General features: G+C 40.9%; 1 long non-coding RNA gene across 1 annotated transcript; it reads left to right on the top strand.

Annotated features, from left to right (window-relative positions):
- Nucleotides 1-140: 140 nt before the first annotated feature.
- On the top strand, nt 141-25,360 carry LOC144827744 (uncharacterized). Its single transcript, XR_013610341.1, has 3 exons — nt 141-469; nt 24,518-24,583; nt 25,260-25,360. It is a non-coding gene; the product is annotated as an uncharacterized LOC144827744 (long non-coding RNA).
- Nucleotides 25,361-26,605: the final 1,245 nt, after the last annotated feature.

Genomic DNA, 26,605 nt, shown 5'->3' with positions numbered 1-26,605 from the left:
TTGCTCTGCTGGCTAGGCGCCCGCGTTGGCGTCTCCATGCTTCCTTTACTTGGTTCTTCTCTTACTTCTCAGGTCGGGTGTTCTTGCCTTGATCTGTTTCTTACCTGTTTCCTTCTCTTTTCCTCCTTTCTCTTTATCTTCCTTTTCACAGGCCATTGTTGCATATTCCGTGCTCATTCATGTTCGATTATCTTCTGTGTGTCCCCTCTTGTCTTTCTTCTTGTAGTCTCTAGTGTTCCACATGCTTATTCTTCTCTAGCTATATCAAAGGTGTTGTTCCTTCATATTTTGTCTTCCTATTTGTATCCGATTTGTATTGCTAACATGTTTGTCTTTCTTGTTTCCACCCTTAGTTCCCTACCTGCAGTGTATTGGACCCAATTGTTACCCTCCTCCCATACCTCCCATCATGTGTAACTTCGTAACGTGGAATGTTCGTGGTCTTGGCAACCCAGTTAAGCGTCAAAAGGTATTGTCCCACCTATCTAAATTGAATGCTCAGATTGCTTTTCTCCAAGAAACACATTGTACAGATATCGAATCGCTGAAACTCAAAAGGGCTTGGGTGGGTCAGGTGGTGTTTTCTCCTGCGATTGATAAGAAAGGGGGTGTTGCTATTTTATTCCGTAAAGGCCTCGATGTTCAAATTTTGTCCTCTCAATCGGACGCTGAGGGTCGATGGGTTATGTCAAAAGTGTCTATACAAAACAAAACTATGGTGCTCCTCAATATCTATGGTCCTGTCCGTCCTGACCCTAAATTTTGGAATGATATTAAAATCCTCATTTCATCTTTTGATTGCCCTAATGTTATCATAGCCGGTGACCTTAACCAATGGTTGGACCCATTCTCGGATAGACTATCCTCCTCCAAATTCCAACCGGACAAGACCCATAAAGCTTTCCAGTCGGCTATTGCCTCACGTCCCCTGTTTGATGTGTGGAAAACATGTAATCCTGAGTCACTCGAATATACATTCTACTCTAATGTCCACCATACTAGATCCAGAATTGATTATATTTTGGTCAGTAAATCTCTTCTCCCTGCTATTCAGAAATCCGAAATTGGTTCTATTTTCCTTTCGGACCATGCACCTGTGTATGCCACTTTTGACCTTTCCCATACTTCCACGTCTTTCAGTCGCTGGAAATTTAACACTTTCCTTCTTTCTGATTCGGATTTCATGCCTAAAGTTAAGGTTTTCATTTCTGACTACTTCTCCCTCAACCTACCCCAAGACACGTCAGTTTCAAACAATTGGGATGCTTTTAAAGCTGCACTGCGAGGGTTTACAATCTCTTATGTCTCTAGGAAGAAAAAACTCACCAGGGCCAAATACACTACCCAACTCGCCAACATTAAGACCCTAGAGCACTCTTACTTCTCTTCCAAGAACCCTGACACTCTTCATCTCCTTATTAAAGCCAAATCTGAACTTAATCAAATTGCCACAGTTGAAGCTTGTAACACCCTTTTAAAGATCAAATCCAAATTTCATGGGGGTCAAAATAAAGCGGGGAAAATGTTGGCCAATTACCTTAAAATCAAATCTGAACGCAAATCGATTTGCTCTATTCTTAATGAGCACACTAATACAAAGGTCTCCTCTGATGAGGATATTGCACAGGTCTTCCATGATTATTATAAACTCTTATATACAGATGATACACTGCCTGGTGATGATGATCTCTCTCGTTTCTTTGAAGGCCTTCCCCCTCCTCCGTCACTGCCTACTGAATTTCAGCAATTAGAAGATGACATTACCCCTCAGGAAATACTTAAGGCTATTACATCCCTTAAGAAAGCGAAAGCCCCTGGCCCTGATGGTCTCCCTATCGAATTTTATGCCAACTTGCATTCCATTTTTGTTCCTCACCTTCTACAACTTTTTAACTCCTTTATTGCAAGTGCCAAAGCATCGGGTTCATTTTTGGATGCCCTTATAATCATCATTCCCAAACCGGACAAGGACCTTTCCCTTTGCAAAAATTATCGCCCCATATCCCTCATTAATTACGACTGTAAAATTTTTGCCAAAATCCTAGCTGCCCGACTAGAATCCCTTATTCCTCTGTTAATCACGACCGATCAAGTTGGCTTCGTAAAAGGCAGACTTGCTGCAGATAATGCCCGTGTTTTTACAAATATTATCTCCCATGGCAACCGTTTCAAGGCCCCTTTAGCTGCCCTTTCCCTTGACGCTGAGAAAGCGTTTGATCGAATTAATTGGAAATTCATGTTTAAGGCATTGCATTGGTTTGGGTTTGGTCCTCATTTCATTTCCCTGGTTAGACTCCTTTACTCTGCTCCCCGCGCCAGTGTTTTTGTTAACAATAAATTCTCTAAATGTTTCCCTTTATCCAGAGGAACAAGACAAGGCTGTCCTCTCTCCCCTTTACTTTTTATTCTTTGCCTAGAGCCCTTCCTTATTAAAATCCGCTCTAATCCCCTCATTCAGGGATTCACACAATCCTCGATTGAGACGAAACTCTCGGCCTACGCCGATGATGTTCTGGTCTACATGGCTAACCCTGTCTCCTCCCTTCCTCCATTTTTAGAAGAAGTCCGCGTATATTCATCTGTTTCTGGTTATAAACTTAATCTCTCCAAAACGGAAGTCCTACCCCTTAACTCATCCTGTTACCAATATATGTTTGCTTCCACTGATTTTGCATGGTGTCCCTCCAAGATCAAATACCTGGGTATTTGGTTCTCCTCCACCCTGCGTGACACACTCAAACTGACCTTTACCTCCCTTACTCAAAAAATTCAATCACTCCTTCAGACGTGGTCTCCTCTTTTCCTTTCATGGTGGGGTCGCTTAGACACCATCAAAATGATGATTTCCCCACATATTTTATACACTGTTTCCATGCTTCCTGTGAAGATCCCTAAATTGTATTTTAATAAGCTGAACTCCATCTGCTCTAAATTTTTGTGGAATAATAAACGACCCCGCATTTCCCTACAAAAACTTCTACGTCCTAAATCTGAAGGGGGGGTTCGCTTCCCTGACTTCCAATCATACCACTCAGCCTTTTTACTGAAACAAGCCTTTTCACTGGCGTTTGATTTTACTGATACCCCTGTACCCAGATGGATTGTAGTTGAGAGATCTTTGTTAAAGGGTTTCAATTTTCAACAATCCCTTTGTATGTCCAACTGTTCATTTTTGACGCATTACCCTGTGTTGAAATATTCCCATACACTGCTACATAATATTTTTTCAAAAGACCTATCGCCCTTACAGATTTTTCTTTCCTCTAGTATTTGGTACAACAAATATCTTAAATATAAGGGTAAATCTTTCTACTTCAAGTATTGGAAAGAAAAGGATATTATGTTTGTCTATCAATTCTTTTCAGATTCATCCCTTCTTTCATTTGATGAAATGCTAACTAAGTTTGATTTATCTGTGCAACATCGTAATGAATTTGATATTATTGCTAATGCCATTTTGTCTCACCTATCTACCCTACCTACGTTTGATACCCTTCCCTCCCTTACTCCTTCCACCCCTCTATACCCGTTGTTTACTCAGCAAATACCCAAAGCTGCTTTGATTTATAAAATGTTATTGGAGAATGTTGGTCCTAGACCTAAAACTGTTCATGAAGTTGCTTGGGAAACTGATTTCTCTTTATCGTTATCTATTGATACTTGGAATCGATTATGGTCCAAACTGTTTAAGTCTTCGGTTTCGGCCCGTATTACTCAATCACTTTTTTTCATTTATCATAGAGCTCTGTTTACCCCTATAAGCATTGCCAAATTTTCCCCTTCCTCCTCTCCCCTTTGTTGGTCCTGTTCATCTCACCCAGGCACACTTAAACACCTCCTATTTGATTGTCCACGAGTTATTACCTTTTGGAAATCAGTTTGGAAATACTGTATGCGCATTTTTCGTTTTTCTGAACCGTTTTCATCGGTGCATATTTTTCTAGGTTCTATATCTGATGTTTTGGACTTACATTCTTATAATGCAAAATTGTTTGACTTATTCATTGCAACTGCTTACAAAGTAATCTTGTCTTGCTGGAAGGATAACTCTAAATTGTCTGTGCAGACTTGGTGGAATTTTGTGTGTGATGAGCATAGAATTGCTATTGCTTCTTCTACGTCTGTCACCCTAAAAATTAAGTCTGATCTTACCTGGCTACCTTTCTCCACCTTCTTATCCTCTTCTCCCCCCCCCTTAACCCCCTTTCCCCCCTTTCTCTTTCTCTCCTCCTATTTTTCTCGTTCCTTCTTTTTCTTTTTTCCTCTCTATAAGGTTTTCTTCAATTACATGGTTTTACTTTACCGTTTTTATTTTCCTATATCTCAAAAATTGTCCTTCATGATTATCTCCTATTGACTTTGCGTTATCTTATGTTGTGATATTATAATGTATCATTTTTCTTATGCTTAATAAAACTTTATTAAACAAAAAAAAAAAAAAAAGAAATGAGAAGCAAAAGGTGGTGGGATTATTTCCTGAATGATCGAATATATTTCTAGCGAGCACTCTGAAATGGCTGTAAAATGGCACATAGGCGCTCTACAATATGCTATAAAAATATTTGCTAACATAAGCAGTAGAGCCTGTATTTATTGCGGGTGGCGGTGCAAGTGTTTTGAAAGTGATGCACTCAACAAGAGGACAACCGCTTATATTAAGAGTACATTTTCTCAGTGGTGCAAAGCCCTGTCTGTCACCTAAGTCACTGCTCACTACGTATCTGAAGCATCATTGCATGGTTTTTATTTTTTTCTAATAATTTGTTGGATTTGAAATTGGTTTTCCTTCTTGGAGTTTTATCGGATGAAGCTACTTTATTTGGACCATAGTGTTAGCATTTAAATGTACTTATTCATCCAGTGACAAGTTTAGGCTCTCCCTCCTTTTGTTGGTGGAGAAAGATTGATACATAAATTAATTACATTTCGCCTACTGGGTGGCACAAGACTGGCATTGCCCCGAGAAGGCCTGTAAGCATTTCAAGATGGAAAAATAGGATAGCGCTGACGAGGTCTACCTTTGCCATAGGTAACCAGTCCTTGGCTTTTCGGGGCAATGCAAGGTGCTGCCTGAAATTCTTGACTGCTTGTCCTGCAAAATGATGCTTAGATGTTCCTGGTAGGAGTCCTGCTCATCGCTGATGTGAATATCACGTAAAGATGTCTCAGACAGGCTATTTTTCACCACTCCATACAGTCATTGGGACAAAGCCCTCTGAAAGCTGAGAGTGGGGGTGTTCTCCATGAAACACCACACTAGGTACTCGGTCTGCGATGAAAAGTTGTTCTCCTAAACCCCTTGGTCCTCCAAGCAGATGTGGATGACCAGTCGAAGCCGGCCTCAAAGGAGGTGGTATAGGGTTGAGTCGCAAAACAGGTATGAATGTCCAGCCACAGTTCTTGCACATACAGAACACTTTAGTACTATTTAAAATATACTTATCTTTACAGTATATTACATTGTAAAAAAGCACACTAAACACCAAAACTAAGGCCCATGGCTATTTTCAGTACATAGTATTACAGTAGTGGTAGTGGCAGTAGTAGTAGAAGTATTCTCAACCACTCCTGAAAATGAGATAACATAGCTATTGTGATGATTCAATTATTCAAGCAATGTTTGCAAGTATGTGCTGTTTGAGATTGGTACCTGAATGCAAACACAACAGTGTCAAAAGAACAATGGAAACCCCCCCTGGCAAAACTGAGGGACTTTGTTATAGTATGAAAACCTGTACCATTTGTGTTCTATTGCTGCAAACACAATACAAACGAAGAAAAACACAGTAGCTACAAACAAAAAAACAATCTGTGTCGGAAGAGGTGAGTATCAAGCTGTAGGGTTGCTTATATTCCCATCCTCTCTCTGCATTTGGCCAGCTGCGCACTACCAATCAGTCATTGCATCCTTGGAACAGAGTTTCACTCATAAGAGGTGTTTCTGGAAAGGACATCCCTAATTTTCTTCCCCTAATGCATTGTGGCGGCCACTTCCCACACTCAACATCCAGGGATCCTCTCCAGCAAGAATTTTTTTTAATTCCCTTCCCTGACCGATCTACCAAACAAAGAAATAAGGGAGGAAAGGAATTAGGGGGATTATGCTGACCTTAGGGTCCTCTTGGAAAAGCATCCATCCTGCGTTTTGCAAACCTCATACTTACCTTAAAACTGGCTCGATGCATAGGATGGCCCTCGTCCGTCCGACGTCACAGTGGGCGTGTGCGGAGGACGGCCGGGGGCCGTAAGTAAAGTCCACATTGGTAAAGCGCACAATCACCCGTAAGGGTCTCTAGGCGCTGGGGGCCGTCGGGAAGATTAAGCGAGCTATTGCCCAGAGTCGCATGGTGCTGGGCTAACCTGCTGCCGGAGCCGGGGATCGAACCGTGGTCCCCATATTCCAGCGTCAGTCGCCCTGGCCGCGGCGCCACACCTCTCCCTTGGCCGTCCGAACCACGTCATTATTTTTCCCTCACCACGGCAGACTTCGAGCCACGGTCAACTGGTTAAGACATATCAAAGATGTTTATGATGAACACTGAATATGAGGTATAAAGGATCCCTAAGGATTAGGGGTCATTAAAGCTCTTCTAAAAAGTGTGACAAAGGGGTCCTTCATGACAAAATGAAAATGCCAGAGCTTGGGCTGCTACTCGACTGGGTTTTCTGCTTTCCTCCTTACACTTACATGTAGATAGTTGCCTTTTCTTCTTTCTATGCACTTGATTAAGGCATAATACCTGAAGTATTGACCTTCCATTAGTTACTTCTCTACCTTTTGCATGATTCCTGTGCCTAGACATATCTGGAATATATCCAAATCTTGACTGATTATGTGAAACTGTATCTTGCTGTATGAGCAGTGGCATTGTGAATTCCCATTCGAGTAGCAAATTGGGTTTGGAGGGTTTTACTGAGCATAATGAGCTGATAAACTGGTTAAAAAAATTAATGTTGTTTAGTTCCTTATGTGGCTCTCCTGTCTACAAATCTGCAAACAAAAGCCCATGAAAGGTCAATGTATTTCAAAATCATGATAAAGCTAAAGGATGCATGCCGAGGACTTGAAGATGAGCAACGGATAGTGAATACCAAAAAGGAGAAATTATAAAAATATGGGGGAAAAAAGTACAGAGGCAACTAAAGAGAGAGGGGGAATGAGGAAGGTAAGAAAGAAAAAGTAAGGATGAGAAAAAAAGATAATGGGTAGGAAGTTAACCCCTTCGCTGCTGGGGTTATTCCCCCACTGTGCTGGGGGGGAGGGGGGCGCGCACAGCGCCCCCATGCTCATGACGAGCTCAGCTCGTCATGAGCTACGGCGATCCGGTGCTCATGACGAGCTGAGCTCGTCACAGGTGCCATGGATCCCGTGGAACGCTCAGCACAGTGGGGGAATTCTCCCCGCACCTGAGCGCTCCATGGGCCATGACGAGCTGAGCTCGTCATGAGCACCGGAGCGCCATGGCTGAGCTCATGAGCGTCGAAGGTGTTAAAAAATGAGAGGGAAGGATGAAATTATGGAAATATACATTAAAGAAAGGAAAGATGTGAAGGGAAGGAAGAGTAACATGAAGGGCAGGAGAGTGGAAGAATGGTCTAAAGAAGGAGTGGATGGAATGGTGAATGGATCACTGTATAAATAAAACGGTAAAAAGGTGGGTGAATGGTTAGAATTATGGACAGATGGATGAATGGTTGGCAGATGGATGGAAAGGCAAAATAATGTGCGGATGAATATTTAAGTTAAAGGAATGGTAAAAGGATGTATGGGTGAACACATGGATGAATAAGCAAAAGAATGGACCTAAGTTTCAATGGGTGGAAAGATAGATACTTGCATGGATAAAATAACTTATGTCTGGTTGGGTGTGTGTGTATAGAAGGATGAAAGGCTGGATGGCTAAATGGAAAGAAGGATACAATTGTAAAATGATGGATAGGTGAGCAGATGGATAGATGGAAGAAGTGCTGGACAGATGAAAGGATGGATAGAAAACAGAGTGGTGAAATGGTGGACGGACAGGATGGTGACTGGAAGATGGAAGGGTTAAAGGATAGATGGAAGGATGGATGGATGAAAAGATTAATGGATTGATGGATGGGCAGAAGGATGGAAGGGAACTCCTCTATGGAGTTTGGGGTATGGTTCCTTTGCTCACTCAACACCATTAAGGGTATGAATTAAAGTGAGGGAGTATTCCCATTTTCAGACTGTTCTATTTATTATGGGCCACATGAAACACAGATACGTCATGGGACAAAAGACATGAGCAACGAGAGGGTTGGCCACAGTAGCACTATCCCAACATTGATGGCCACTTCTGTCATCCCAGCAGCAGCTGCATTCTCATCAACATCATCCATAGATTAGCCAATTTATACTCCATAGTACCTTATACTTGTGGGGCAATAACACTGCTGCACTATTAAAACACTCTCCTTCGCTCCCAGCTTTAAAATACATCAGCATGACCACCAGCACTGGTAACAGCATTATCCCTAGCAATGACTGGTCTCCACTGCAACACAAACCATCAGCAGCCCCTAAGCAGCCACCACGTGTATTGGCAGTGACACACTCACAATCAATCCTACCAGATGGATCACTACCACCATCGCCTTCTTGATCACCACCATCAGTATGCAGCACTCGTAATGATATATCTTTGCCAACATCAAGAACATGGGATCCTATAGCACCAGTATTAAATCATGCTATTACATGCCACCTTCATTCTACTAGCTGCCCATTTTGATGTGCACATCTTCAGATTGTTCTTGTTCAGTTAACACATGTCAATGTCTAACTGTTGAGTGTATGGCCTTTACATCAGGCTAATTTTTCTTGACCAAGATGCAGACTGCACAATGTTGACAGGATACTGGTTTGTAGGAAGGATGGGGTAGCTTGTAGACCCCTCTTGCCCTTCCCTGCCTCAAGTTATACAGGAGATTGTACGCTGTAAAACGACTATTCAATTGTGCATCTACAATTCATCAGAGGGGCTATCCTTTTGGCTGTGTCTGGAAGGCTCTTTAAGTTGTCCCTATAAAATCAGGAGAAGGTGAACCTTTCTGATGACGAGAACATGCTGATACCTGGAATTCATGTGGTGGTGATACTATAGGAAATGGGAAAGGAGAGACAAGATGAGAAAACTCATGTGCTGGGTCATGGGCCTACTTTTGCGAGGATACTTTGTGAAGCTTTTATAAATATCACTACTGTGTTTTTTTCTAGAAGAAAAAGATTGTGCTAAAAAAGATTACGCTGATTGACCTTAATATATTTGTTTTGTGATGCAATCATCCTAGTAGAACAAACAATTTGATTTAGTGCTGGTGTAGGACTGCACATAATATCAGGCTATGCTAATAAACTTGCAACTTTCCAAGCTACGTTTAATAAAAGGAAATATATGGGCGTCAAACCACCAACATACCAGAGGAAGCTCAATTTACATCATGAATCATTTGACCCCTTGATGACGTCTCCACGTTGACCCCTTCTCAGATGCTTCACTACTTAACAATCCCCGATTTGCTGCTGAGAGACAATGGCAATGGCAAGAAATTAAAACTACAGAGAGGAAACAGGGCTCTTCAAGGCATTCCAAGTTATGTTCGAGTCACGCTCTTTGTGACTCCTCCCTTGAAACATGGATGAATCACGAAGCGAGTTGTCCCACAATTTGATTTTGGGATACCGTACTCTGGGCAGATTTACAAGCCCCGTGCGCCACTTTTGTGTCCCTTTTAACATGGGAAAAGTGACGCAAAAGTGGTGCAAGGTGCTTGTAAATCTGCCCCTCTGTATTTACTTGCCAGGTTTGTACAGCACTTACTGATTAGCATAGCTTGTAGCTGTTTAGTCTAATTTATGTACTTGTTTAATTAGATTAAATCACTGGGCATTGGACATTAATGGTTGATAGGCTTACAATATTTCCAAAGAAGATGATTTAATGGCTTATTTCTGTATGGGATTTTGGTAGAGTAATTATTACAGGGAAGGTGTGGCTCCCTGTTTTGACCCTCTGTTATGCGACTGATCCAGCGCCCCTAAGGAAAAACTGTCTCACCAACGCTACCCAACTCCACAATACTCACCATTTATCATAAAACACTCACAAGGCCCATATACTAATGAGACAATTTTTGGGCGACTGAATCATGTGACCTAGTTAAACAGAACTATTCAGAAACTATTTACAAATTTATATACAACTGCAGTTTATCATTTCTTACCATGGTTTAAACTAATATCATTAATAATTAGATCACTTAGGTAAATGGATCAGCTGATGGTAACTAGACCATGAATAAACAAGACCAGCTTGTCATTTCAAAAATCTAATTTTATTAACTTCATTATTCAGAAAAGAGCATTCTTTATGAATCTTTATTTTATTAGCAAAATGTAAGCTGCGTTTATTTAGTAGAAAGTATAATAGACCGACACTTCAAAGGCAAACCAGTTAGCATGAACTAAAGAAAATAACAGTTTTCATCCTAAATTCTATTTCCCTGTCTGCGCAAAAGACTCTAACAGCACGACACACCCTTCAGGAATCGGAAAGCGAGAAGAACGCCCTCCTGTCAATGGGGCAAAGTTTTATACCTTTCTGCCTAGCTAATCTCACTAAATTGTATATTTTTCTCTGCCATCCATTGTCCTCATTGGCTGACTGATATCAGCTCATATGGTGTCATCACCTTTCTCCAAGCCTAGATCGGGCTTTTCTTAGAGTCCATTGTCTCTTATTCTCAAGTCACGCAGCTTCCTTAAAATGATACTTTCATTTGAGCCACAGTACCTGACTTCCTTGGCTTGGCAAACTTTGCCGCTTCCTGTCCTTGAAACTGTCTTTCCATGAGCACGTTTAACACAGTTCTTTTGAATTTTCAAAAACTTTTTGTCTACGTGGTAAATGTTTCCACTTCCAAGCAGGGCTCTTGCTCTTTCTGGACAGGACTTGACAACGCCATCTTTTCAATGTACCCTTTAGGCCTCACTCGAAAACTATTATTTAAACAAACACAAGACATCAATTAATTAAAGAATTGAGACCCATTCTGTTACCCACCCCCTTTGCTAATTATTAACCCATTAATTTATGTTACCTAGCTGTGCACACAAAGCTGCATTTCATAACAACCTTCTTCTTTTAGGCCACAGGATTCTCCACAAACTTATGCCACATAAAGACGTAAAGACATAACATAAGCACACAAATAAGCACATGCCATTAATTAAACAGCCACATTTAATACTGACAAAAACAATAGACAAAATGATTTTATTATTTTATACGCACTTGCTTTTGCAACAAACAGCACATAAGTTAGTCTCAAGTGTTGTGTAAATGCATTTTAAACTAGGTTGGTTAATAATTCATCACAAATCAATTAATACAGTTATATTATTATGGAAGTTTAACTTTGCGAGCCAGAACAAAATATCATTCGGAATGTCGCTCCATCAACTCCCTCATCTGGTGATTTCAAAATCACCAAACTACACCCAAAATTTTTAGCAAAATTTTAATACACTTGAACATGTTTTGGACAATCACAGTATTAGTGTTTTTAAACTTTCGATTCCGCTGTTTGTTTGTAACTCTCATATTGTGACCTACGAAACTCTTCTAATTCTATCTCCTTCTCCTGTTCTTTTCTGAGCTTGTAAATCCTCTTCTTTTCTCTTAGATACTTCTTTCTTTTGTGTAACATGCAACTAATTTTTAGCAGAAATATCACAAAAACTATAGCTAATAAAGGACACAGTATTTTGCCTAAAATTGAACTACCAATCTCTTGAAACCAGTTTTTGATTGCTGCAAATCTTTTGCTCAAGCGTTCTGAAAAATCTACATCTTCTAAAGGTACACTTTCTGAATGTAATTCTGTAATATTTTTAATATACATCTCAATGTTTCGACTCTTATCTGGAATATATGTACAGCAATGCTGGACATGTAATATTCCACAAACTCCTCCTTCTTTGGCTAAAAGAATGTCAAGAGCAAGACGGTTCTGCATAGCCATCGATCTCATGGCAATAAGTTCAGTATCGACTAATTTGAATCCACTAGCAGTATCAGTAGACAATCTGTCAACAATTGTAGACATTTTTCAGATTTTAACTGCATTCAGGGTTATACCCACGAAAGGTATTACTGTACCAAAAATATCTCCCAAAATTTCTGAAAAACTTTCCCTTTTAAATCTACTCAGATGATTGCTAATTTCAAACGAACCCTTTACATTTCTATCTACATGGAAAATCTTTGGGAAAACTAAACCAACATAACAGGTCCCATACCAGTGGTCTGGGAGATTATAGTAGGCTTTGTTTCCGCACACAAAATAAATTCCAGGAAAAATTGGATCTTTACCACCTTTAAATCCCCAACTACCCAAGATTTGATAAGTGTCTTCACATTGACTAGCTCCTACAAAATAATTATCGAATAGAGTATTATCTCTCCGAATACAAAGCTTTCCACTAACAGGTTTATCTATGTGAATAGCAACATTTTCAGTTCTACCATTTAGTTTTTCATCCTCAATTTGCCAAAACTTAGATTTGGTTTGTTTCAACATTTCGTTTCGCTTATAAATCGCCCTTCTCTCTTCAACCAAGTTTCAGAAAGATTTCTCTTCAGTTCTCAATTTACATGTTAAATTATTTCTAAAAGCATACTCATAAGTAAGTTCATTAGTTACAATGAAAAATTCCCTCATCTGTTTAGCATGTTTATGTTTATTCAAGCTTTTATCAACTTTTAAGTTATCAAAGATTTCGTCATAATTAGAGTAATAATACTCCAAACAACCTGTCTGATAAAATAGACTAGCTATAACACTACAAGTGATGCCATAAGTAAGGGGAAGCATATTATAAGTGACCCCCTCAGAAACTGAAGCCGGTAATTTCACACAAATGTAACAATCTTTAACATCCATAACCTTAACATATTCAGATAAAAGTCTTGAAAAAGTATTACTAGAAAAATCACCAACAGACCTATCTTGGTGGATCTCTGGTTTGTGCTCAATAACTCTGTTAGACTTGCCTATTACATTATGGTTATCCTGTTTAGCCACTATTTTACTAGTCATATTAGTCTTATACTCTTCCTTATCGATGCCAAAAGGAAAAATGACAGCTAAAATTAACCAAACCAAAACTATTAAAGTCACCCATATAGAAGACATTTTGCAACTTCTCCTTAAGATGGAACATCTCGAATTATTGTTAATTGAAGGCATCTTTACTCTAAAACAAGAGCCTTCCAAAAAAAATCAAAAATTTAAAATTTCTAAATATACACCCCCCCCTGTATTTAATTTTTTTTTAAAGAAAACCCTTCTTTCTAACAGCTTTTCTTCGACCTTGCGTCTTACATCAATGTGTGTTTCCAGCTAACACAATTTCTTCGACCTTGTGTCACCTAACACAATTTCTTCAGCCTTATGCCAAGTACAAATTTCAACTTTATATGAAAACAAAATAAATCAATCATCGTCACTTGTGTCATCTAAGTCTTCTTGACTACTGCTATTCACCTCCACCACTGGTGGGATGATAATGTAAGTCCACTCAGGGGACTTGTACTTCTGATTAGGTCTAATCACCCTCTTTGCCCTACTGCTAATTACTTCTATTTTCTTTCCTGCTTGATTTTTTTTATCAGAGTCTCCTTTTTGACTTGAGATCTCATTAACCTGCTCCTTTGATCTGTTTACTAATTTAAACTTTAGACTTTCATGTTCATCAGGCCAATTATCTCCTTTCCTTGATATTTTCTTTTTTGGTTCAGTTATATTACACTCTGCTCTCCAAGCTATTTTCCTTGAACTTCTTAGTTTGGATTCATCGTCACTTTCATCTGTATCACTTTCTGAAATTTCAATTCTAGATTCAGGTACTTCTTTACTCGGCAGTTTCACTCTGTTAGGAACATCATCCTATAGCTGGTACTCGGAATTTCGTCGTCTTCTTCTTCTTCAATTACTTCCAACTTCCCAGTTTCAGAACTTCCGTTCCTGCCTTCAGAGCTTCCAATCTGCTTTTCAATACTCTCCTGATCTTGAATCACCACTTGATCAGACTCTTTTTCTGCTTCTTTTTCTAGAAGATTTTCATCATCTTCAGAGTCTTGTATTACAATTTCTTCAATGTCTTCATTCAACGCCTCATTCGCAATTGAACTTTCCAGATGTCGACCTTCTTGTCGATCTTCAGAATCTGGATCTCTTTCAGGCTCTTCTTCAGAATCTGAATCAGCTGTAGTATCACCTTCGTCAGGATTTTCAGGTGGAGCTACACGAATGGTGTGACTTGCCTGAATCCATCTTTTCAAACCTCTGCACTTTACTGCATTTGTTGTGACAAGTATCACCTGTCTTGCCTTTTGCCACCTTGGTACTAAGCAGTTTCTTCTCCGGTGAACTTTTGTCCTCACCCAGTCTCCAGGTAACAGATCATGAGCTTGTTCCTTCTCTCTCGTTAACACTTCAGTTCCCACCTGATGGAACACAGAAGTCACGACGTCAGAAAGGCTCTTGCAGTATTCCAAAATGACGCTATCATTAATACTCATTACTTTACCAACTGGTACAAAAGCTTGTCTCATGACTCTGCCCATAAGTATCTCATGTGGGCTTAAACCTGTCTTTTTATCTGGAGTACTTCTCAAAGACATCAAAACAAGTGGAAGTGCATCAGTCCACGTCATTCCTGTAGCTAGACACATTTTAGCTATTCTATTCTTGATTGTGCCATTCACTTGCTCAACAACACCTGATGCTTCTGGTCTGTAAGCACAATGGAGCTTTTGCTTTATGTTCAGTGCTTCACAAACCAATTTTAACAATCTGTTTTCAAAATGTGTTCCACGATCAGTCTCGACCGTCACTGGAAAACCGTACCTTGGTATGATTTCCCTTAAAAGTAATTTTGCCACAGTAATTGAATCATTGTGACGTGTTGGGAACGCTTTCACCCATCTCGAAAACAGACAGATTATCACTAGGACATATCTCAATTTCTTATGGGGTGGCATGCCAATGAAATCCATTTGTAATCTGGTAAAAGGACCACCCTCCCGTCCTATTGTTCCCATGCTCACAACTGTTTTTCTGTTTGGGTTGATCTGCTGGCAGATCAGACATCTTTGACAAAAAGATTCTGCAATTAGTCTGAACTTTGGATTATACCATGTTTGCCTAAATAACCTAATCATTGAGTCTCTTCCAATGTGTCCTGGACCATGATACATTCTGGCCATGTCAGCAATCATGTTATCTGGCATAACTGGTCTGTCATCTTTGTAAACCCAAATTTCATCTTCCTCTCTCTGTCTGGGTTTGGTACAACAGGGCAACATGGAACAACTATTTGATTAACCTTTCTCAGGTCTTGAACAATCCTGAAAGTTCCGTTTGGCGTTTTAATTCCCATAATCGGTGAATTGCATGGACTACTTTCAATTTCTTTTAGAACACCTTGTTTTTATACATTTTTCAATTACAGGTATAATACCTTCAATAGTTTCTGCCTTCATTTTGTACTGGGGAATGTTTGGAAAATCTACTCCTTGCTTTACTGTTTTTTTAACTGGGTCTACATTTTTCATCAAACCCATTTCATCTCCGGTTAAATCCCAAATTTTAGCATTAACTGTCTCTTTTAATTCTTCAGGAAGATTGTTTTTATCAAATGCAGGAAATAATTTACTTTCCTCTGCTTCAATCATCAACATTGTTAATTTGTAAAGCCCATCTTCTTCTTGAGTTTGAATCTCTATACCATCCGATGAGGAATATATTTTGCAATTCATTTTACAGAGGATGTCCCTTCCTAACAGGTTTACAGGATTGCTGTTACAAACTACAAATCTATGCTTGTCTTTAAATTTGCCAATTTCAACTTTAACTGGTTCCGTTAAATCTGTTTTAATTTGCTGCTTAGCTAAACCAACTGCTTGAATCTTTTCACCCGAGAGAGGTAGGTTTTCTATTTCCACTGATCTAACAGTAGAACGGGTAGCACCAGTGGCCACAAGAAAAGTGATTTCTACATCATTCACTTTACCATTTACAAATGGACCAGACTGATCTACCTCAAGAGTGGCTCCAAGCACACACTCTTCCTCCTCTCTCAGGCACCGTCATAAGTAATCATCAGAATCACTCCCTCCATTTTCATTCAAAAAATACTGTTGAGAAACATTTGACACATTCACTCATGGTGATCTGTTTACCTGTTCACCTCCGCAGAATCCCGTTTCCGAATTGTACCTCTGCACATTTACACAATTTGGAAGTGGCGGTTGTGGAATGTGACTCTGCTGATTCACTACCTGTCGCTGTAGCTGTTGCTGCAGATTTATCTCATTCTGCATCTGTGGATTTAACGATGCATTTTTAAAATTTCTGGGCGGATTCTTACATTCGCGCTTCCAGTGTCCAATTTCGCCACAATTAAAACATGGGAGTTTCTGCTTTAATTCTTCAATATTTCCCATCAATTTTTGCTTATTAAAATTACCTTTAAATTTACCTTGATTCTGATGAACATTTTTATTTTCTAAAGTTGCTATTTGCTGTTCAGCTACCTTCACCTGTGCCCACATTGCCTTCTCTTTCAGCTTTTTCTGTTTTGCATCTATTTCATCACTGCAATATTTTGCTTTTCTCAAAATGTCATCAACCGAAAGTGATTGCCAACCAACTATTCCAGACCTTATCATTTCACCAATTTCAGGTCTTAATCCATAAACAAATCTGTAAATAAAATGGCTCATATCCTTCTCACTCAATTTTTCATAACCACTGTATTGTTTGAATACAAGCAGTTATCTTTCATAGAATGAATGTACTGATTCTTTTGGCTCTTGATTTGTTCTATCTATTTTAACCCAATCAACTTCTTTTGGGGGAATCTTGTTTTTCAACCAAACAATTACCTTATCGTACAGATTCATAACATCTGCTGAAGGTGCACCTGTCACTCTATCTCTGGCAGGTTCTTCTTTGAGCCAATCTATAGAAATTTTACATTCTGTCCAAAGATCTGACGGGACAACAATTTCAAAGAATCCATCAAGATCAATCCACAGAACTTTTGAAACCTTAACAAATCTGTCTACCTGTTGATACCATTCCACTGGTTTTTCTCTCAGCCGAGGAAAATCATTTGTAAACAGTAAAATGTCCTGTCTTGACCAAGGAACATGCACATATCCACCACCAGCAATTTCTCTCACTGGAAATTCATTTGCTACTTCTCCTCTTTCTCATCTGTCTTCCTCTCTTTTCTTTGTCCATTTTACTCTCCACTTACTTAATTCACCCAATCTTTTTAGAAACACAATTAATTCTTTTACATAAATAATTCTACCTGTGGTATTCATATTCTCAATGTCTTTTTCAGAGAAATCCACTCTGTAATCTTTCTGCAAATTTTTCTGTCTGCTTAAATCTATTTCTAATTCAGCAGCCATTTCTTCTAATTGATCATACTTCGTTTTTGCTTTCCATTGTATGCTTTTGCAAATGAACAATAATTCATCATCCTGATATAGCTTTAAACTGTCAGGTCCATTTGTGCCAATTATGAATTCTTCTAAATCTGCTTTCAGTTTTGCAACATCAAGTAATTTAAATTCTAAGCTTTGTGGGGTTTGCGTTAAATCTATTTTATTAATGCTCTTGTCCGGAGTTCCAGAATCAGATTCTGCACCAGATGGAGTTTTATTCGAGAAGCTTTGATTAAAAGTTAAGGCAGGCATCATTGCCTTGTCTCTGTGAATTTCTGATAAATCTGAATAAAAATTTTCAGCCACTTTCTGAATTTCTGCATTTAATGGAATAGTTAAAGCTGAGTGTCTAATTTCCCTTTGATCAAAAAGTGGTTGAACAGGTCCAATTGTTACTGGTACCGTTACTGCTTCCATACTTTTGGTTAATTGCTGTATTAATTCATCTTTTGATCGGAAATATTCTGAAGTATTTGGCATTTCCTCACATTTTTCTGTACTCATTACATTTCTTGGGGTAACATTTCTGTGAACTGGGGTTTCAGCATAATTTCTGTTTTCACCAGACATACTGGAATTAGTTCTTGTTTCTACTCTTTCAGGAGTTTTTGCATTATTTGGATTTAATCTGGGTGATGCCTCATCAATAATCTCTCTAGGAGGAGCACTTGGTGAAGTTCCTGGAGGAACCATCGGGGAAGACCATGTACAAGCTGGTTGATAAGGAGGAGGCTTTTTCTGTTTTGTAATATAAATCTCTTCTAAAACTGCATCTTCTAATTCACTTTCCTCAGCATTATTATTTTTCTTTTGGGCATTGCTTTGACTAGTTACCTCACCAATTCTTGCTGGATACAGACCCTCACATGCATTACGTCTCCATCAACGCATTCTATCCTCATGAGTTTCCCTATTCATGTCCAATCTGGTACCTCTTGTTATGCCTCTATTCTTTCGTTCCAATTCAAACATCTCATACTCCCATTCAGCTAAAGCCTCAAATTGTGTTGGTCTAGGCTTTGGTTCAAGAGTCATCATTTTTTCTCTCAAATTTTTCATAACTTTAATGTTAAATGATCCATCTTCCGGCCATGCTAATACACCATCATTCTTGTATATTCCATCCAATTTTCAATCCACAGACAAGTATGATAACCATATTCACCTGACATATAAGCTGCAGGTGTTTTGTACTTCCACCTCGCGTTTCAATTTTCTTATCAGGTTTGAATTTATTTTTCAATTTCTGAAACCAAGAAAGCTTCTTTTTCTCTTTCATGTATTAATAATCCATGTTTTAAAACGATTCCGCTTACTTTAGAATAAATCGTAAATATTTCCTGGTTGTTACGCAAAACCAACCAATCCGTGCGCGAAACTCACCAACAAGCCAATCAGGTTAAGCTACCTCACTGCTTTGCTCAACCAATAGAATTGCTGCTTTTTAGGGAGAGCCAATCAGCTGCTAGCTTGGCTAGTCACATGAGCCAATCGGTGCGCAAATACTGTGACGTATGCTAGCCAATCACAGCGCAACCCTAATGACGTATACTGCCGCTGCAGCTTCGGACAGAGAAACTTCGCTCCTTAAACTAACCCCTCCTTTACAAAATATTTTCACAGCGCCATTTTTTTACAAATCTTTTCAATGGAATTCAGTTAGTAACTCCAGAAAAACAAACCATTTGTCTGTTTTGCTAAAATAAAGTGATAGCTTTTCAGTTACTCAGGTATTCTTTTTGCGTGGAATAGACAACGCTATTCTCACAGAATATTTAAATTCGTTAATAAAGTAAGGCTACTCTACCCTTCTAGCAGGTAATAACGAACTCTTTACTTCTCTGAATGTACATATAGTAGCAATTCAAAGTTTGACTCGATCGATATTACAAAATCATTTATGCACATTCAAACGGAAAATCCCTAACCATACATACATGAATCTTGGTAGGACTTTAACCCACACCAGAAAACCTTACTCGCCAGTAAGATAGACAACGCTTCCTTACCCTTCACTCAAGCTTGGATAAATTCTACTACTCTTTTCACAGTGAGTTTTAAAACAGGCTCCAAGTCCCTATACTCGAAAGATAGAATTTCATAGACAATCCTCACTATTCATTTTACCTTACACACCTAGAATCCCTAAACTTGTGCTGTACAACCACAACACTAGTGATATATGACAATACCACTTATTTGAAACAGAACAAATGCACAGTGCAACTTCACCTGTCACACTACTCTTGCCGGCACAACTAGGAATTTTCACACTGCTGGAAAACACCTTTCGTCTACATATAACAACTAAACAAACTCAACACATGTTAAACATCGATCCTATATAATTACCATGTAGCATGACAGTTACCATAGCAACCGTAACTCTGCTACCAAGGAATTGATCCAGCGCCCCTAAGGAAAAACTGTCTCACCAACGCTACCCAACTCCACAATACTCACCATTTATCATTAAACACTCACAAGGCCCATATACTAACGAGACAATTTTTGGGCGACTACATCATGTGACCTAATTAAACAGAACTATTCACAAACTATTTACAAATTTATATACAACTGCAGTTTATCATTTCTTACCATGGTTTAAACTAATATCATTAATAATTAGATCACTTAGGTAAATGGATCAGCTGATGGTAACTAGACCATGAATAAACAAGACCAGCTAGTCATTTCAAAAATCAAATTTTATCAACTTTATTATTCAGAAAAGAGCATTCTTTATGAATCTTTATTTTATTAGCAAAATGTAAGCTGCGTTTATTTAGTAGAAAGCATAATAGAACGACACTTCGAAGGCAAACCAGTTAGCATGAATGAAAGAAAATAACAGTTTTCATCCTAAATTCTATTTCCCTGTCTAAATCTCACTTCACCTAAAAGTAAGTCATTTAAGCCTGTTATCCTTACGTGAGCAAAAGAGTCCAACAGCACGACACGCCCTTCAGGAATCGGAAAGCAAGAAGAACGCCCTTCTGTCAATGGGGCCAAGTTTTATACCTTTCTGCCTAGCTAATCTCACTAAATTGTATATTTTTCTCTGCCATCCAGTGTCCTCATTGGCTGACTGATATCAGCTCATATGGTGTCATCACCTTTCTCCAAGCCTAGATCTGGCTTTTCTTAGAGTCCATTGTCTCTTATTCTCAAGTCACGCAGCTTCCTTAAAGTGATACTTTTATTTGAGCCACAGTACATGACTTCCTTGGCTTGGCAAACTTTGCCGCTTCCTGTCCTTGAATCTGTCTTTCCATGAGCACGTTTAACACAGTTCTTTTGAATTTTCAAAAACTTTTTGTCTACGTGGTAAAAGTTTCCACTTCCAAGCAGGGCTCTTGCTCTTTCTGGACAGGACTTGACAACGCCATCTTTTCAATGTACCCTTTAGGCCTCACTCGAAAACTATTATTTAAACAAACACAAGACATCAATTAATTAAAGAATTGAGACCCATTCTGTTACCCACCCCCTTTGCTAATTATTAACCCATTAATTTATGTTACCTAGCTGTGCACACAAAGATGCATTTCAAAACAACCTTCTTCTTTTAGGCCACAGGATTCTCCACGAACTTATGCCACATGAAGACGTAAAGACATAACATAAGCACACAAATAAGCACATGCCATTAATTAAACAGCCGCATTTAATACTGACAAAAACAATAGACAAAATTATTTTATTATTTTATACGCACTTGCTTTTGCAACAAAGAGCACATAAGTTAGTCCCTCGTGTTGTGTAAATGCATTTTAAACTAGGTTGGTTAATAATTCATCACAAATCAATTAATACGGTTATATTATTATGGAAGTTTAACTTTGCGAGCCAGAACAAAATATCATTCTGAATCTCGCTCCATCACCACCATCGACTGTGAACAATCCACCCTCTGACTTGATCATGTTCACTTTGAATCCTGCCACACGTTGGCCCTTTCCCAATTCATTGTATAATAAGCTTTATTTCAGCAATTGCCATAAAAACAAACACACTAACTTAAAACTTTAAACTCATACATAAAAGCACTAAAAACATAGGGGGATATTTTAAGAACGTGTAATATTTATTGCAAAATAAGCTTAACGCAACTCTTCACATCGCAGTCTATCGCGGGAAAATAACGCTGTGTTAACGTTGAATTCTCAACACGGCGGTACAATGCCATAGTCTCACGATGATGCGTCAAATGTTCGCGATAAAGTCACCGGGACGACGATAAAAAAGTAAACCGCAATGCGAATAAAGTTGCGATGGGCCCAACTACTATAAATAAGCAGCGATAATCTTCCCCAGACCTGCAATTCACACACATCAGGTGGGAAAAATCACCATAAAAGTAGAAAAAAAACATACAAACAAAAGCTAACAACAGTGAAGCTCAATGGAGGTAGCCGTAGCATGTACAGAGAACAACCAGAACCCCACAAGCCCCCTGAAGGACCAGCCTGGGACCGTGATGTCAGGGAAGGGCAAGGACAAGAAGAAGAGGAAGAAGTGGTTCAGTCCGCAGGAAAACAGGATCCTGATAACGGAGGTGGTAGAACACCATCAACTACTGTTCGTCATCTCCACTGTGTCATTGGCAACAAAAAATTTAACATGGCAGTCCCTCGTGGACAAGGTGAATGCAGTCGGAGTGCTGAAGAGGACACTGGAAGAGGTCAAGAGGCGCTAGAATGATGTGAAGCGCAAAACCAAGCAGAAACTCGCCAACAACTGGAAGGCAGCAATGCAGACTAGAGGTGGGAGTCCAGCGCCACAGGAGGACCTGGAAGAGATGGAGGAAATGGTGTCCACAGTCATCAGTGGGGAGACGGTGGCAGGAGTTGGGGGACCGGACACTGCTCAACATGACCGGACACAACAGCACCAGGGTGAGTAATGACCAGGGACTGGGGGGACGGGGGAGATGGGCACAATGGCACACATGCACAATTAAGTACAGCACATCTGCAGACAAACCATGCCCCAGACCCCCAACTTCTACCAAGAGACCAATGTACCCAAGTATGCAATATCTCAGCACTGTATAAGCACAGACGTCAAAGGCACACCGCATGAAAGGGAGAAGGGGCAGCAAAATCAGAGCTGCAGGGGCGACTCCCCCAAAATGCCACACACGCACATAACAGGCAGAGCACATCAAAATTGACAACAATGTTGTACAAATCGCAACACGTCCACAACAGAACAGACAGAGGAAACAACTGGTGCCGCATGTGTGTAGAAACTGGCCAATCACATTTGGCATTGTAGGGAAATGTGAGATGATGATGTACAAGTGCAAACACACATCCATGATGGTGTCGAAATGTCCACTGTCCCGCATCAAATAGGCAGTTCCTCCCAAACAGTCACAATGTACACTGTCATGCAGTCTGAATGTAAACATGTACAATGTTTTAACATACATATGAACACAATGTTAAACTGCATCTCCCCTCACATTGCAGAGGGAAATCCAATGCCTCCTGCAGAGCAGGTCGAACCTCTCTTCTCTGATGATGAAGAGGACCCCGTACCTTCGACCCCGACACCCTCCAACAGCTTGTGGACAGCCTCCGCACCCCATCTCCAAGAGCAGGGCAGCCCAGCTGCTACGAGGAGACCTCACCCCCTGCACAGACCACACAGCAGGTCGCACCCACCACCACGGCTGCCTCCCAGGACCCTCACAAAGACCACATGGCCTTCCAATGCCGTGTGTTGGGGGGCCAGGAGCAGCTGGCTGAACAGGTGCGGGTGGGGTTCAACCTCATGGCAGCCAAACTAGATGCCAAACGTGGTTGTCTAAGTCCCATGAGGGACCACTCCTAGTCCCTAACGGATACCCACCGTCCGCTCTATGCTCTCCAACGAACCATGGCTGACATTGCTGGAGTCCAGACTCATAGAAAAGAACAACTGTCTAGTCAGAGTGGCTCACCTGGGAGTTGGGACATATGCAGAGGATAATGGAGACCATGGAGCCGACGCAGGCGGAAAGAGCGGCTGCCACGGCTGCACACCAGCGAGAGGTAGCTGGATTCCTCAATACCTTAAAGACCCTACTCATGGCATTGCTGCCACAAGGCCTGGCACTGATATTTGCTGCTGCTGCCACTCCAACCACATCTCCGACCCCTGAACTGTCACTGCCACACACTGTGGCAGACATTCCACCTCCGGCCCCTGAGGTATCACTGCACACAGTGCTGGAGACAGAAAACCACTGCCCACATGTGAGGCACATGAAACAGCAGAGGATGAAGATGCGGATGAATCTGCCCTACTGGTAATAAGAAAACTGTAGCATTAATCTCCTGCGACACTCACCTTGGACCTCGACATGGACTGCCGTATTCTGTTTGGTCAGCAGTGACACAGCATTCAGACTGCTGACTGTACTCCCCTTCCATTGAACTTGTCATTCCCTGAAGGACTCTGGCTGGCCCTCCACGGGCCAACAATGTAAAGTGGGGTTTGCATGGCCCTGTACTGCTCCAGCTACAACACTCCACTAAATGTGCATTAAACATTCATATTCACACAGATGGGTCATGTCAATGATCTTTCAAGTGTGGAAGTATGGATAAATGTAGGGTCAGCAATTCCCCCTTACGTCCATGTTGCTCATGTTGTGGTACTTGGGTCACAGGGTGACACATTGCAGATTGCGGTCCGGGTGGCGCCAGCACTACAACAGTGACACACGCATTAGTTGCTGCCTTGTCCAGCCCAGGACAGAACCATGCCCAGAGCCCCTGGTTCATTGTTCACACCCTTACGCTGGACTGGCATACGCCACCCTACTCCGCTTACGTTTACAGGGAGATGACAGCGCTACATGTCCCAGGTCTTCCTGGGACGTGCAGCAGCCTGGGAGCGCAGGGGCAGGCAAGCGATGATGGTGTGTGCAATTGTATGTACTCTGCCATTCATGAATCTGGACTCTGTTTCAGATAAGGGGGACCTGGTGGACTGCAGTTTATACCAGCATGCGGTTGGAGACACTCCGGTGGCAGCAGGTGAGAAGTGAGGCCTGGGTCCGCAGTGTCAGCACTCTCTCTCCCTCTCTACTTTTCACTGTCTCTGTCACTCCCTCTCTCTTTCTCTCTCCCTCCCTCTCTTTCTCTCTCCCTCTTTCTCTCTTCCTCTCTTTCACTCTCCCTCTCTCCCTCTTTCTCTCACCCTCTCTTCCTCTCTCCCTCTCTCCCTCTCATTCTCTCCCACTCTCCCTCTCTTTCTCTTTCTCTCTCCCTTTCTTTCTCTCTCCCTTTCTTTCCCCCTTTCTCTCACTCTCTCCCTCTCTTTCTCTCTCTCTCTCCCTCTCTTTCTCTCTTTCTCCCTCTCTTTCTCTCTTTCTCTCTCCCTCTCTCCGTATTTCTCTCTCGCTGTCTCTCCCTCTCTTTCTCCCTCTCTCCCTCTCTTTCTCTCTCCCTCTCTTTCTCTCTCCCTCTCTTTCTCACTCCCTCTCTTTCCCTCTCACTCTCTCTCCCTCTCTTTCTCTCTCTCCCCCTCTTTTTCTCTCTTTCTCTCTCTCTCCATCTCTTTCTCTCTCTCCCTCTCTTTCTCTCTTTCTCTCTCTCTCTCTCTCTCCCTCTCTTTCTCTGTCTCTCTCTCTCTCTCTCTCTCTCTCGCTCTCTTTCTCTGTCCTTTGATGAGCGCATGACACACCTTCTTATCTAGAATTTTGTCTTGCAGACTGTGACCTACAGATTGTCCTCCTAAGAAGACCTGCCATGACTCTTCAGAATAGTTGTTTTGAGTTTATTTGAATAAAATGTTTTGTTTGGCGATTCAAAGATGAATGAGTCATTCTCCTTTTTCTGACCACACATGCATGTTAAGTGTTGTGATTGTGCGACATCAGGCAAATTGTTTTGTTCATGGTTTCGTGAAGTTGATGTAACATATCTTTGTCCACAGGGTGTCGCGGCTAGGACCCCTGGTGGGGGTGAAGGCCTGGGGGTCCTGGGGGTGGTGGTGGTGGGTGTTGTGGCCCTCTTGGGGCTCCTAGCTGCATGATCAGTAGTTCCATGGCATCAGTTCTTCTGGTGTGGCTTTGGGATGGGCTCCCTTTTATGGTGCAGGTTGTAGTCCAACTTTACACCAGGTAAGAGCAGGTGTTAAATTCCTGCTGCTAACGCGCCTTATCGGCTGTTTTGGGATCTTATCGACGATCTGGCCTGGTCATTGAGAATGTTGCGTCTCTGCATCTCATCTCATTAGCGATAGTTGCCGGGGTCATCGGTGGCGATGTTTTTTGCAGCTGCTATCGCAGGTAAACTGGTTATATGGGCTGTTAGCACCAGCTAGTGAATGGGTCAATACATTTATCACCATTTTGGCTGCGATAAAGTGCCTATAACTCTGTGATAAATCCTTGAGAATATGCCCCATAGGGTATATGAAAGAGAAAGGTAATTAAAATATTTATAACCCACAGTTAGCACTAGCAGCATATAGGAGGAGCATAATATATAGAATATAGAATTGTTAAAATGTTTAAAATACCCACAATCGAGACTAGCAGCATGAATGGGGATCACCAGAACAATTTTGAGATGCGAGAGTGGACATATAACAACTCCTATAACGGATGCCTACTGTTACGTGGTCTAAGAAAGAAATCATAGAAGACAGCGAAGTGCAACTGAGACATACAAGATTCTAAGGTGCTAGATGCTGGATGGCAATGTGTCAATCTTTTTCTGTCTTAGTCTCCACATATATGCAAGAAACTGGCAATGACAGCAAAGACAATTAATTGAACTGTGTCTGCCCTGAGTTCCTTAGTTGCAATTTTATAGTCCCTAATGCCCATGTTGCGGCATAGCAGAAGAATCCATTTCCTCCTTTATCCATGGTACTGTGGGCAAAAGTACAGGACATAAGCTACTGTTTCCTTGGCCGCTGGGCAAAATGGGCAGCTTAGGTCGAGCTCAGGATTAACAAGGGTGCGCTGCCACTTCGCAGTACAAGATTGAAGAGGCAACGTCCTAATCCGTAACTCGATGTAGAGTGTCTTGGCTCCCAGAGGCTCAATT

Source organism: Lissotriton helveticus, chromosome 4_1 (assembly GCF_964261635.1).
Source record: "Lissotriton helveticus chromosome 4_1, aLisHel1.1, whole genome shotgun sequence".
Taxonomy (NCBI): Eukaryota; Metazoa; Chordata; class Amphibia; order Caudata; family Salamandridae; genus Lissotriton; species Lissotriton helveticus.
This window is presented reverse-complemented; position numbering and strand designations above follow the sequence as displayed.